This window comes from Triturus cristatus, chromosome 6 (assembly GCF_964204655.1).
Source record: "Triturus cristatus chromosome 6, aTriCri1.1, whole genome shotgun sequence".
NCBI lineage: Eukaryota > Metazoa > Chordata > Amphibia > Caudata > Salamandridae > Triturus > Triturus cristatus.
Window position 1 is genome coordinate 1,283,351,769 of NC_140589.1, and position 13,530 is coordinate 1,283,365,298.

Genomic DNA, 13,530 nt, shown 5'->3' on the forward strand with positions numbered 1-13,530 from the left:
TATGTTCTGCAGATTTGTAGAGCGCACTGTCACCTGGGAGAGTATCCTGGCGGTGAGCAGGTGTCAGTCTAGTGAAACCGAGGGCCTAATGTGACTACTCAAAAATCCAGGTCTTCAGCTTCTTGAGGAATTCAAGAAGTGAGTGGAAGGCTCTTATGTGTAGCCAAACTCTAAATCAAGCTGTAGGTCTCACTCAGATTTTTGAGTTGTTTTTCAATGTGCAATTCTCTGAAATAAAAAACATTTTTTGATCTTTCTTCCAGCCGGTTACCCTTTCTGTTTTTCATCCAAGTCACTGACTGTTTCTGGCTCAGCTACAGGGCTGAGAAGGGTCAGCTCAGTTGAGGCTGCAGAGATAGGAAGGGTGGATTCTGTTTCTTGTGGAGGCCTGGTATCTGTTGTTCAGTGTAGTAAGTGATAATTTCAAATATGTACTGCATCATATGATTCAATTAGAATTTTGAACATGGTGAGTGCTGTGGAATTTTGGGACTGGTTTGACTGTGGCCCTTGTGGGGACCTTTTTAGGTGTTCCTGAAAGTCAGAGGTTTCTGGGCTCAGATTGTGTCAATCAAATCTACTTACTACTGGTGTCCAGGGGCGTAACTTTACAGTTGGACCCAAAAAAGTTTGTGAGGTCTTTTCACAGGAACTGCCTCTGTGTGCCACTGTCCATGGAGTCTGCCCAACACACACCAAGTAAAAAGGATACTTCAGTCAGAGCCTTGGCTCAGCCTGTGGGATTCACACTTCACATTGCATGCCAACTATGACCAAAGGTAGATTACAGCAGAGACGGCACATGTCTGGGGGTGGCGTGCAGGTAGAAGAAGAGAGCATAGTCATTGGGGTCTTACGCCTTGGGATTTTGGGTGTAAACTCAAACCCTTCTCGCAAACAAGCAGATGCCCAGCCCCAGGTCACAGCCGAGTCACTCCTCCTCCTCATGATGTTGGGTTGAGCTCAGCACTCGGAGATTATTGAAAGTCTGACCAGTTGCTACAGCACTTCGGTCCTCCTAAGTGATACATATCAGAGCAGAATTCTCTTCAATATTAGCTCTGGAACACCCTCAGTCACAAATATCGATGCCACCTTCAAAATGGAAGCAAAAGATACACAATTGATGGACAGAATGCAAAACAAATCAAAACATTCACCCCCAGTCAAAAGATCTGGGTTAAATCCGTCATTCTTTTACTCACCATGCCACCCCAGTTTAGACCTGGCCATATGCAAATCAGTCTTGACCCAGTGCCTCATGGGAACAGTCCAGCCCGAACTGTCAAGCCAGGTCCTCCCTGCTCCGGAAACAAGCATCCTAGGACCGGTTTGGGGGTTTCACCCCTCATCAGCCAGGATGCAAATGTTTAGAGTAGAGAATGAATTACGGGGAGTGTTTAATAATTTGGATATCTGAGTCCCAAGATAAGTACTTCAAACTGAATTTTAGCCCTAACTGACAGTAAGTCCAGCATTCTGAGCCCTGGGAATTTGCTGTATAAGGCAAGCTAATGAGTTCCGGTGTACCTAAAGATTATGGAGATGCCTATTTGTGGATCCTACTAGTGAGCTAAAATGGGGCAGATTCACAGAACTAATCTGAGATAAAATCCTAAACTTACCACTTTTGGTATTCACAGTTAGGAGCCCTAACTTTACTACTACTAAATGCCTTCTGTGAATACCAAAAGTAGTACGTTTAGGATTTTATCTCAGATTAGTTCTGTGATTCGGCTCCTTTGTTGTCATCTACATAGTTGTGAAATTTACACTGGACATAAATGTTTAAATTAGAAATTAGATTTTTGATACCGGGGACTCTTGCAGGCTTCTGAAACAGTCCTCAACCTAATCTTCAGAACAACTAGTATAAAGAAAACATTCTGTTTTTCTGCAATGTTGAAGGATACTTTAGTATTCAACTTCCGGCTGAGTTTGAAAAATCATTTTTTAAAAGCTGTCAGGATCAGAACTGCGATTCTCCAGCTTAGATAAAGAGACAAGCCCCTTTAGGGAAAGAAGCACAAACATTTATACCCAACTTCAGAAGTTACTTGAATTAGTCAGAATGTTCACACATTTCACTTTACCAACAAATAAGTGAATTCATGGGAGCAAGAGAAATCGAGAACTGACATCCTTCTAATGTATCAAAGTTATGCTCGTAGTTTCTACATACCCAACAATTTTTAAACTCACATTTATGTGTGGAAAGAGGGTTCCTCATCTTCATTATGAGGCAGGAAGTTCTGGTTAGTAGGTTTCAGTACTGTCAAGAGGTGAGAGTTTACATTAGCTAAGAGTAAGACCACGACATTTCTATTTATTTGGCACCAATTACGCTACCACCCTATCTATTCTGGACATTAGAGACTTATGGAGGGTTTCAAATGCTATCAACAAATCAAAAAGCATCACTATTACTGCTGCACCATCAGGAAAAATGCCAATAACAAGAGCCTGGATGTCCAATGGAATTGTTCTGGTGCTTCTGTAAAGGCTAGATTCTGGTAGCCAACTCTCAAGTATCAAATGGTAGCAACTTTCTCAAAATGGAGACGGACATTCAAAATTGATTAATAATTTCCACATTATGAAGAGCCTCATTAGGCCTCCTCCTCAGGATTCATACTAGGTTTGTTTCCAATAAACAAGGTGTAACCCCACTTTCTAATTTTGCAGTTAAAGAAATTTATAATTAGTAGAGCAATTTTACCTCAGAACATTTCTAATAGGAGCCAGAGGGCAAGAATCACCAATGCAATTAGTCATGTTAATAGCAATAAGAATGCTCTGCTGTCACCTATTGCTACATCAATCAAGAATATATGACACCAGACTTGTTTCAATTAGGGTTCAGTTTTAAAGCGGAAGGAAATATTTCACATTAGAGAAGATAATGATATAATTTTGGGTTTAATATTTTAAGTAGCACTTCTCCAACAAGGAATACTTCCAATATCTTTTATTAAGTGCAATAGTACATAACTTGAAGGACCATACATTTATGGCGCCTGGTGTCTTCTCCGTTCCTCTCTCCCCTGTAACAGTCCTCACTCACCACATTCACTCATTCCACATTCTAATGATTCCACTCCTCACACACCCATCCACACCTACACATTCAACCAGACTACCATACCTCTTATTAACAAAACTAAATACTCTTTAACTACACCTACAATGACAGGAAGCCACTTCATCATACTTACCAATAAAAACCAAACTTGTAACTTAAAACATAATCCCTTGAACAAGCCGGTAACCTATGTATCATTGCACTAACACCCTCATTGATGCCATCAACTTCCTCACTGCTTACTCCAGAAATCTTCTCTTGGTCTCTAGCCAAATCCCCATTACTAACATCAAAAAACACATTGTCTTCCTCATTATCCGCCCTTCTACTCTTCCCCACATATCATCTGCATAAAGACACTACCCAAATTCCATATCCTGTCATCCTGAACTCTTACTGCAGTTTTAATAACTTCCACCACTTGTTGTGGGTCAGACCATAACAAATGCCCCTTGGGGACACTTCCTGGTTTTCTAATGCAAACCCAGCTTCCCAGAACAAGTCCAGCACCTCTCTTTTTGTTCTTACGATATTTCAACATGTAATTTCACATTTTCTGTTGATGTTTCCTTACTCGTTTCTTTATTTCTGCACCATCTTCCCTCACTTGTTTCACATTCTGCCGTCTCATTAACCACCAAGGTACCGACCTGGTCATAGGTTTTCGCCCTCTTAATAATGCAAATGGTGTTTTACCAGTTACAGAATTGGGAGTCAATCTATATGACAGCAAGGTGGTTTGTAAAGTTCTCCTCCAAAATAACCCCAACTTAATGGCTAACTGAATTGATTCCTTCACAATTATGTTACACCTTCCTACTTGGAAGCTTCTGGGTAATATAAGGCAACTGTGGTGTGTTTTATACCTGAAACCAATAACACTTCTTCCATTCTCTCTGACACAAACTGCACACCATTACCACTTCCTCTGAGATCCTTTCTCTCGCAAAAATATCCTCAAAAAATGTAATCACCACCTTAATGGTAACACTCCCCACCGTTTGCATGTCAGGCCATTTTGAGAAATAGTCCACGAGAACTAAACATAAGCCTCCTTCTCAGATGAAGTCAAAAACGGGCCCATTATATCAACAGCCACCTTCATCTATAGTCTATCTGGAATCTCCACCAGATATACCGGAGCCGGAAAAGATCAAGCCGATTTGTCACTCTTATGAAACACATCACTTTTTCTCACCCATCTATCTACATATGCATTCATACCAGGCCACTAAAATTGTTCCAAAATTTTCCTCTTTGTTCCAGACATGCCACAATGTCATTCATGTGCAATTTACATTAGCCTTGTTCTTAACCCTATTGGTGTTATAAATGTATCCCCTCGACTCAAAACACCATCAGCAAACGCCAACTCCCCTTGCACCTTATAGGATGAAACACAGTCTCCGCTCAAATTCTTCTCAGTGGGCCATCCTTCATCTAAAAGTCTTCTAACTGCCACCATATCATCGTCATTTGCCATCACCTTAATCCACTCCTGAGACACAACTCCTCCATTAATGGAAAAACTCTCCTTAACATCCTCAAACGTAACAACCTCTTCACACTCCTCCTCTACCTCCATAGTCCCTTGAAACTCACTCAAAGGCAGTCTAGACAATCCATTGGTTTGTCACTTTAATCTACCAGGAACATATTCTATGTCATAGCGGCACTCTTGTAATTTGGAAGCCAACCTTGCCATCCTTGCTGACATAGATCTACGACCTCCTGGGGCCAGCAAATGCACCAAAGGTTTATGATCCCTTCTGATAAAAAATGTCCTCCCTCACAAACAATTCCTAAAATAACCTACTGCCCAAGTACATAAACACAATTACAGAATCGTTTTTTTCCAGCTGGTCTAATAGCCAATGATCTGTATGCAACAACCGGTTCTTCTTGATCATTCTTTTGTACCAAGACCTCCCCCAACCATACCTGCTAGCATCCACCACTACCACACAATTCTACCCACTAATAAATGGTTTAAAACATGGCATATTTGTAATTTCTCTCTTTAACAGTTGAAAACATTGGTCTTGTTCCTCATTCCATATATATTTTACATTTAGTTTTAAGAAATTCCGCATTGGTTCCACTTTATTTGAATAATTTTGTATAAATCGTGCATAGAATTTAGCAAAAGCTAAGAATGATCTCAACTGATCTTTATCGGTAGGTACAGGAGCATCCACAATCACTTTTACATGATCGTATTTTAGTGTAATTCCATCTATCGAAAATCCTGCATTCTGCAATTCAGAAAAAGCTTGTCTGAGGTTCACATCATGGGCTTTCATAGCCTTCCAAAAAATCAAAACAGCGTCTTGAAATAAGCAGGCCCCTTCAATGTCTGTAAAATTGTGTTCATTACCTCTGAAACATGGCTGCAGCACTGGCTAACCCAAATGACGTTCTATTATACTGAAAGGCCCCTCCAGAGTTATAAACGCAGTGAAATGTCTAGAGTTTCTTCCAACTCTACCTCATGGTACGTACTTGCTAAATCAATAGTGGAGATCACAGTAACATCCGATACAGATGCTAGCAAATAAGGTATGGATAAATCTATCCAAATAGCATAATTCAGACATCTAAGGCCCACACACAATCTCAGCTCTCCTGAACCCTTCAAAGAAGCAATGGGGGACAACCAATCTGAACATTAAATAGGTTCAATAATGTCTTTTTTATGCAAGTAATGTAACGTTTTCTTTACCTTCGTTCTGTAAGACAAAGGCGCATTACATAATTTCTGATTTACTGGTACTGCATGGTCTCATTCTACAGTTTTGTGTTTATACCCTTTGACCATGCCCAACTCCTTTCGGAATACATCTTTAAATTCTACTTGCAAGTTATCATACTCCCCATCACTGCTCCCATTCGTGCCTATTGCATAAACAGGAGGATTGGCTCTAAGGTTCAAAATATCCCAAGCTCAACGGGCCTGATTCACAAACGTAATCTGAGACAAAATTCTAACTTTACGACTTTCGGTATTCACAAAGGGCGTTTAGGAGTAGTAAAGTTAGGATTTTGTCTCAGATTATGTTATATCCTCATAAGGTGTATGTATGTTACCCAGCCTAGCTTTCTCCTAGCTGCTCAGCCAGAGTGAGAGGTGGTATCGGAATGTTGGTGTGACTTTGATAAATGGAATGCCTGGGTGCCTGTGTGGATGAGTGGCGACAGTTGGAGATGGGCTGAGAAGCAGGGAGGCTGCTCTTGGTGAGGCTGGAGTAAGGGCTGGCAACTGGAATGTGGACTGATGTACATATTTACATGGAAACAATAAAGAAGACTTCAAACTCTTCCTGGCTACTTCTGTCAACCTGTGTCATAGGGCCCAACATATTTTGGCGACATCTGGGCCTGGACTCAAGCGTTTTAAAGGATTTATAAGATGAGAACCTAACATATGGAAAAGGCTAATCTACAGGAACCTAAAGTACTACAGAAACAAAGAGAAACCAGGAAAACTAAGAAAGCAGAAAACATAAGCTAAAAGCATCTTGTTTGGAGCTACAGGCAAGCCAGCCCACCAGTGTCCTTGTCACCGGATTGCCCAACCCACCAGTGTCCTTGTCAATGGACGGCTGAACCCACCAGTGTCATTAGCAACGGACAGCCCCAGCCTGGAAATGCTCCATTAGACTTACAAAAAGAATTAGTGAGTAGGTGGTGTAAGGTACACTACTGCCACATGTGGGTGATCCAGCCACATTGTTTTCCTGAGGTCTACAAATAGTGTATTGTCTTTATAAAAATGGCAGTATAAGTTCACTAAAGCCATCTTTATGGATACTCCTGATGTGCTGTTCCACTTTCATTGCGTCTGCCCTGAATCGGGCTGTTTTTACTCTGAGAGGAGTAGCAGCACAACATGTGTTAATATTCTGAAAGCCCTGCATTGCCATGTCTCTGCAAGTCTTGCTCGTCAAGCAATTGTGGACACTTTCTGTGGCTTTGTCTCGCTGCCTGCAGCATGTGGGTCCATCAAGGTGAGACAAATGCTGATTTTTGATTTATTTTATTATGTGAAATGACTTGTCTACACTGAGGCACATGGATCTGTTGTGCTTCGTTTTGAATTTAAATTTGAACACAAGCCGGTTCATGTGCACCTTTCTACAATACGATGAACTTACATGTTATGTGTTTCCCTGGGTTTTAACGTTTGTGGCAGCGATGGCAGTTAAACCGCAACAGAGCATTTTAAAAAGGAACGTGCGAGCACGCTTACCTTCAACATGGGGTCGCGCGTTGTTTCTTCGGTGACGTCCTCCCATCAGGATCTTGGAGCCTTCAGCTGTGACGTTCGTGGTTGTTTCAGATCTCTGTGTTATGACTTTGGATGCATTGGTGCACAAACGCACCGTGAGCCATCCGGTGTGACGTACACAACGTGCCGCCATCTTGTGTTTGGAGGCACCTATTAAGGACCTGAGCCATGAAGTGTTCTACCTTTCAAGCTTTTGTGGTCGTTTACTGCCAACCATGCTGTTTTCAATAAAGCTGGAGCAAAACCTGATGGAGTCCAGGGATTTCGCAGTGTCAAGATCGCTTGTGGATCATCTCTTCTGTCTGTCTGGTGTGTTTGATTATTTTGACGAACATCACATAACTACAGGTACTTTCTTTGCAGTTCATGCACATGTGTTTGGCAGAACACAGTGCACAGTCGTGGGTACCAGTTATGCCTGTCAGCTTCCACAAATTTGTGTCAGCACACCACAGCAGGATTTGGTTTGCCCGGTATTGACCCGTGGACACTGTATTTTATTTTCTCTATCGCGTGTTCTTGCTGGATCCTCATTCTTCACATGGACACATGTTATGTTGCCTGAATGTTACTTCTTAGTGCTTGTGATTATTACGTTTTTATTCTGTTTGCCAGAAATGTTTATGGAAGGGGGTTTACTTCTGGTTTCCAGTGTTAAGCTCATGTATTATTTGTTGTTGTCACCATGGTTAGTCTGTGCCGTTTCATGCTGTCAAGTTGTCTCATAGTTCTTGTGTCAACAGGCAGCAAAGTGGCACAGGGTCTAGAAGCATGGTACATATTACATTGTATTGAGCATTGGGTCATTTAACTTGTCGGTTCTCGCTAGCACCAATGATCAGTTTCATGAGGAATTTGGACATGTTAGCCTAGTAGTACTCATGTGAGAGGTCGCTCACCGGTTTGTGTTACTCTTTAAATTGTATGGGGTCTTGCATGACCAGTTTAACATTTTCTTGTGTTGTGATACCACAGTTACCATGGTTTTTTTTTGGTGGCACTTCTAACAGTGTGGGTGGTTGTCACTTTGGAATTCTTTACATGAAGTATGGTTATGGTTACACCTTACATGGTACTTCCTTACGCTTGGGTGGTTCTTGTTTTGTGGTTCATACGCTGTGAGAAGTTGGCCTGGTATATGCTGACCACAAGTTATAGTGGGCACCTTGCACCAGCCCAAACAACCCCTTATTGATGATAGGTTAAAGACAATCTTATTTGAAAGCTATCCTAGTGGTAGCTATGGAGAGCAGCCTTCAGGCTAAGTCTTGAAGGAGTGTACATCAGCTTGTTTTACCAGTCTATAATCTCTTGAATGACCAAATACAAGGAGAACCTCACCAGGTATATATATCAAATATATATATTTATTACTAAACACACCCTACTAGTCTCTTTATGAGGCTAGAGGTCAAAGCCCATATGTTACACTTCAAATATCACAGTAAATTAGCACAATATACGATAGGCCCTAGGGGCGAACCAAACCATATATTAAGAAAGTGGTATAAGAACCACGACTTGACTAGACACAAGGCCTAGAGCCTGTAGAATCACTGGGACCCCAAGGAACCACCCAAGGTAGTGACACAGGGGACCCACGGGGGGCGTGTGCAGTGTGAGAACACAGCCGCGAGCTCCGTTAGCTTTTAGGGGGAAAGTTGCGGTTAGAATTTTAAAGTTTATGGACACTTAGAGGTGGACTAGGAACAAACCCTTTTGGACTTAGATGGTTCTAGGGCCAACACCCATGAGAGCACTGGAGTAATCGTGTTACCTCACCCAGGGAAGCCGTGTGCATAGGTGTCACATGGTGTTGGGACGCGTCGTCGTTTTCAATGGCAGGCTATGGAAAAGTGCTGCTGCCGGGAAGAGGAGAAGTGTCCAAAGAGATATAAGCCTGGATCAAAGATGTGAAATACCTGAAAGCAGAGTGGACAGAGTCTGGGTCACATGCCAATGACCAGGGGCACGATAGACGAATACCCACCGATGTCGGTACTTCAGGTTCGAGGAGGGGAAGCTTGACTCTTCAGCCACGAGGACCAAAAAGCGTCGAGGACAAACAGGAGCTGGTCCTAGGGACTCCCCAAGTAATGGAGGGTCAGGGCACATCTCGAGCAACCAGAGAAACCCAATTAAAGTTAAAGTTTCTTTCACAGGGACCCACCAGTCGACGGACAAGGGATCGCAAAGGTACCTCAAGCAGAAACACAAAGTGCCAGCTCATGGATCACTCGTGGAGTGTAGGCCAGCAATCTTTGGTAGAAAAGGTACTCGGGTCTGGACTGCAAGTAACCCAATGCACAGCCTCAAGGGATGTCGACAAGCTGATGCACTGGCAAATGTGCACGGTGTCCAGGGGTTCCGGTTCCCACGAGGGCTATGGGTCTCAGCTTTACTGGAGACTCGGGTCAGCCTCTGGGAAGTCTGGAAACTCACCTCCTGTGTTGCAAATACTTCGGAGTCCAGCGAGAGCTTCAGAGATGCAAACTGGTCAGAGGCATCTTTGGTGCCTGCCTTGCAGGGGAGTAACTCCTTTACTCCAAGGGAGACTCTTCAGTCATCTAGTCGTTAGGATCGTTGAAGTTCCTGGATTTCTGATTCAGAGTTTTGTCCAGGTTTAATCTAAAGTCCGCTAGCCAGGGGTTCCTTTCTTAAACCCAAGGAAGGGGTTGGACATACTCTGGGGACCCACCTATGGGAGGGTCAGGAAAGGGGGTGGCTACACCCGTTTCCTTTTTCCAGTTTCACATCAGAGCAGGGGCTGGTAGCCTCTGAAACAGGTTTGAGCTGGACTATGCACAGGGACACCAAATGTGCCCCCAGTGCAGACTTCAAAGCACTCCTGGAGTGCTCCCACCCAGCCCTAATCCACTAAGGCCTGTCTGGGAGGTGATAACACCTCCCTGTGACAGGAAACCTATTGTCCAGGCCTCCCCTGCTGGAATCTTGGTCAGCAGCAGGGGGCCAGACTTGTGTCTGTGGCTGGCAGCATCCATTTTGTGATGCCAGTGCTCTGTTAGCTGGTACCGGGTATACCGGTGCTGTCATATCTCTCCCTCTTGAAGTGTGGGATCATACTCCCATACCAGTTACTGGTGTGGGGGTATGATTCCAAGGTGTTTGACACCAAACACGACATGTTTCCGTGCAGCTATCCCAAAGTAAGCATTTGCCTCGAGGTTATAATGCACTTAAGAGTATATGGTCAGGCTTCATCACAGACAACCCCAGAAAATAGATTCCGAAGGCTGCAGAGGGGCTCTTCTCATGCATGGGCACCCTCTCACATAAAACCAAGCACCCTGCCTTCAGGATTGATAAGGCCTGCCGTAGGGGTGACTGATGGGTTTATATGTGCAGTGATAGGGTGAGATATAGTGAACCTATATCTCAGTAAGGGGTGCATGCACCACCTTACTCAGGCTGCAGTAGCAGACCTGTGGTGTAATTTTGGAAGGCTTCCCAGGGGTGGCATGATACATGCTGCAGCCCCTGGTAGGCCTCTGTGGTACCTATGCCCTGGGTACATAGTATACCATATACTATGGACTTATAAGGGCACCCCAGAATCCAATCTGTGGTGTACCTAAGGTACATAGAATCCATTTAGAGAGGAAGCAGCTAGGCTGGGGTCCTGGATAGCAGGGCCCCAGCCAGACTAAAGTCGAAAAACAGTGAAACATCAGCAAAAAGTGGGGGTAACCATAAGAAGCAGATCCTACTCTCCTACATACGCTTTGTTTCTTTTGGTGTCGTGTGTATGTGTGTAAGTCGCCTTGCGCTGCACGTCTTGTTGGTTTGTGTGTAAGTCGCCCCGCGCCTCACATGTTTCTGTCTTGTGTGTACGTCACCCTGTGCTTCTTGTTTTGTGTCTTGTGTGTAAGGCCACTGGTTAGTGTTGTGTGTGTAAGTAGCCCCGCGCCTCACGTGTTGTTCTGTGTAAGTCACCCTGCGCTCCATATGTTGTGGGTCTGTGTTAGTCACCCTGCGCTTCAGGTGTTGTTGTGTGTAAGTCGCCCTGTGCCTCAACGTGTGTACCCTCTGTGTTGTTCACCTAGTGGTACACGTGTGTTTCGTCTCTCCCTTCTCTGGGTTGGTCTTTGGGTTTATTACCCTTTGTGTTGGTTTCACACTTTTTGCCTGTTTTTGGTTTGGGTGTTTGTCTTGGAGTGTGGCCCACCCTTCACTACATTTTTTGATATTGTTTATTAGGAAGGATGGGGATATTACTTGTTATTGATTTATTCCTTCTTGTCAATATTTTTCCTTTTCCTTCAGGTTACGTAGTGTTCCTACTCTTGTGAAGTTGTACTTAGTTTTGCTTCCCTGAGTTTGAACCTTTTCTCTGTCCTTATATTTTTTCTTGTCTATAGTTATTCCTCTGTTTCTTCACACTTTCTCTTTTCATTCTTGTCTTTTTCACACAAGTTCTGTAACATTTTCTTTACCTTCGTTCTGTAAGACAAAGGTGCATTACATACTTAGGTTTCTGGAACCTTTTATGACTTACTTTTCAGTAAAATATGGTCCCTTAAAACCTTATCATCTGTAATGTGTTGAAAAATCAGAAATTCTGCAGAGTTACATGAAAACTCTGTGAGATTCTGCAGAGTTCCACGAATGGGCAGAAATCATCATGATGTGCTGCTTGTGCTGAATTTTAGCGTCAGGAGCTTGTTCCATGCACAGAAAACAGCATGAACGGCACCATGCAGCACACCACAGGCGCTGCTTCTCAAGTTGGCTTTGCTGACGCCCAAGTAAATTTTCTACTTGAGCAGCAGCTTTCTCTCTGAGGTAATTCAGTTTTCCGATCCCGTTCGTATTTAGCCACCATTTTGTGTTCCGCCGCCATTTTGAGTTGCCCTCACTCAGGCAGCACGGTGAACGAGGGGTTGTTATGCCTCTTCCTACTGCAAAGTGTCAAATAACCTCCTGCCTCTGTTTAAAGCTGGTGTCAGGGTCTGGCCGGCTCCACTAATCCTCGTCTGGTTTGACTGATCCCTGTCTCGACTATCTGTTGGTTCGCACCATTCTTTAGTGACGTTATCTTATCCTCTGGCCTTCGCTATTCTTTACTCGTATTCTCTCATTTCACAACTGTCCTGCGGGGCATACCAATGTGTCCTGCCACCTGCAAGTCGACTTATAAACACTACCACTGATTAACTTGTGGGGAAGGGTGACAAACACAGTTGGAAGGGAGGCTTATTTGAGTTACTTAATATCTTGTTTTCACATTCTTCTCATTGGTTAACCCTGTATGCATTGGGAGTGTTCTTTGTGAATATGTGTGTTATAAAAGATTGTGGCGTAAGGAAGCCAAACAGAAAGAAATTAAGCAGGCAAAACTAAATAAGAAAGCACAAAATATGACGATTATATAGGCTGCACAGCAGTTTAAAGATAATGAGATTGATAATGCAATGGAAATTTCAGAAAGACAGCATCGTATGACAATAGATAGATGCTATCCGGTGTTGCCTAATTCCCCTTCTGATAAAAGTAAGGATCTGGAGGAAGACCCTTTGATGTCTCACCTATTGAGATTGCCTCCACCCTATGTACAAGGTGCTAATGCACCCCCGTTGTTACAACCTGTTAAGTTGCCTGTTGTCCGCCCACCTGTTCCGGTTCTTCCACATTTGCCCCTTCCGGTATTGCCACTCCCGCCTCTCGTGCCACCGATTCCTTTGTCTCCATCTCCTGAACATCAATCTTCTTTGCCTTCGGCCCCCCTTATAACTGCCAGTTCCTCTCCTGTATCGCCTAATACCTTGTCCCCTATCCTTATGTCTAATTCTCCTACTGTGCGCAAACGAATCACAGATACGGTCTCTGGCTTTTTGTCCCCTTTCTTTGGGACTCTGAACATGTCTCCGGCTTTCTCTCGAAGACACTCTCGTAGTCAACTTCCAGGTTCTGACGAACGGGTGGCATTGGACTCTCTCGCTCGAAAATGGATCGAGTAGGGTCCCCAGTATAGTGTGAAAGATATCATGATCACCTTTCATCAGTGGGATGCGCCCACGCAGAGATATGTATTTAATGTTATGTGTGACACTCTTGCTAAAGGATGGGAGGATATGGATTTGGGTTTACTTCCCCAGGGTCTGTTGGACGTTCAGGCTAATTTCGATAAAGGACTCATTGT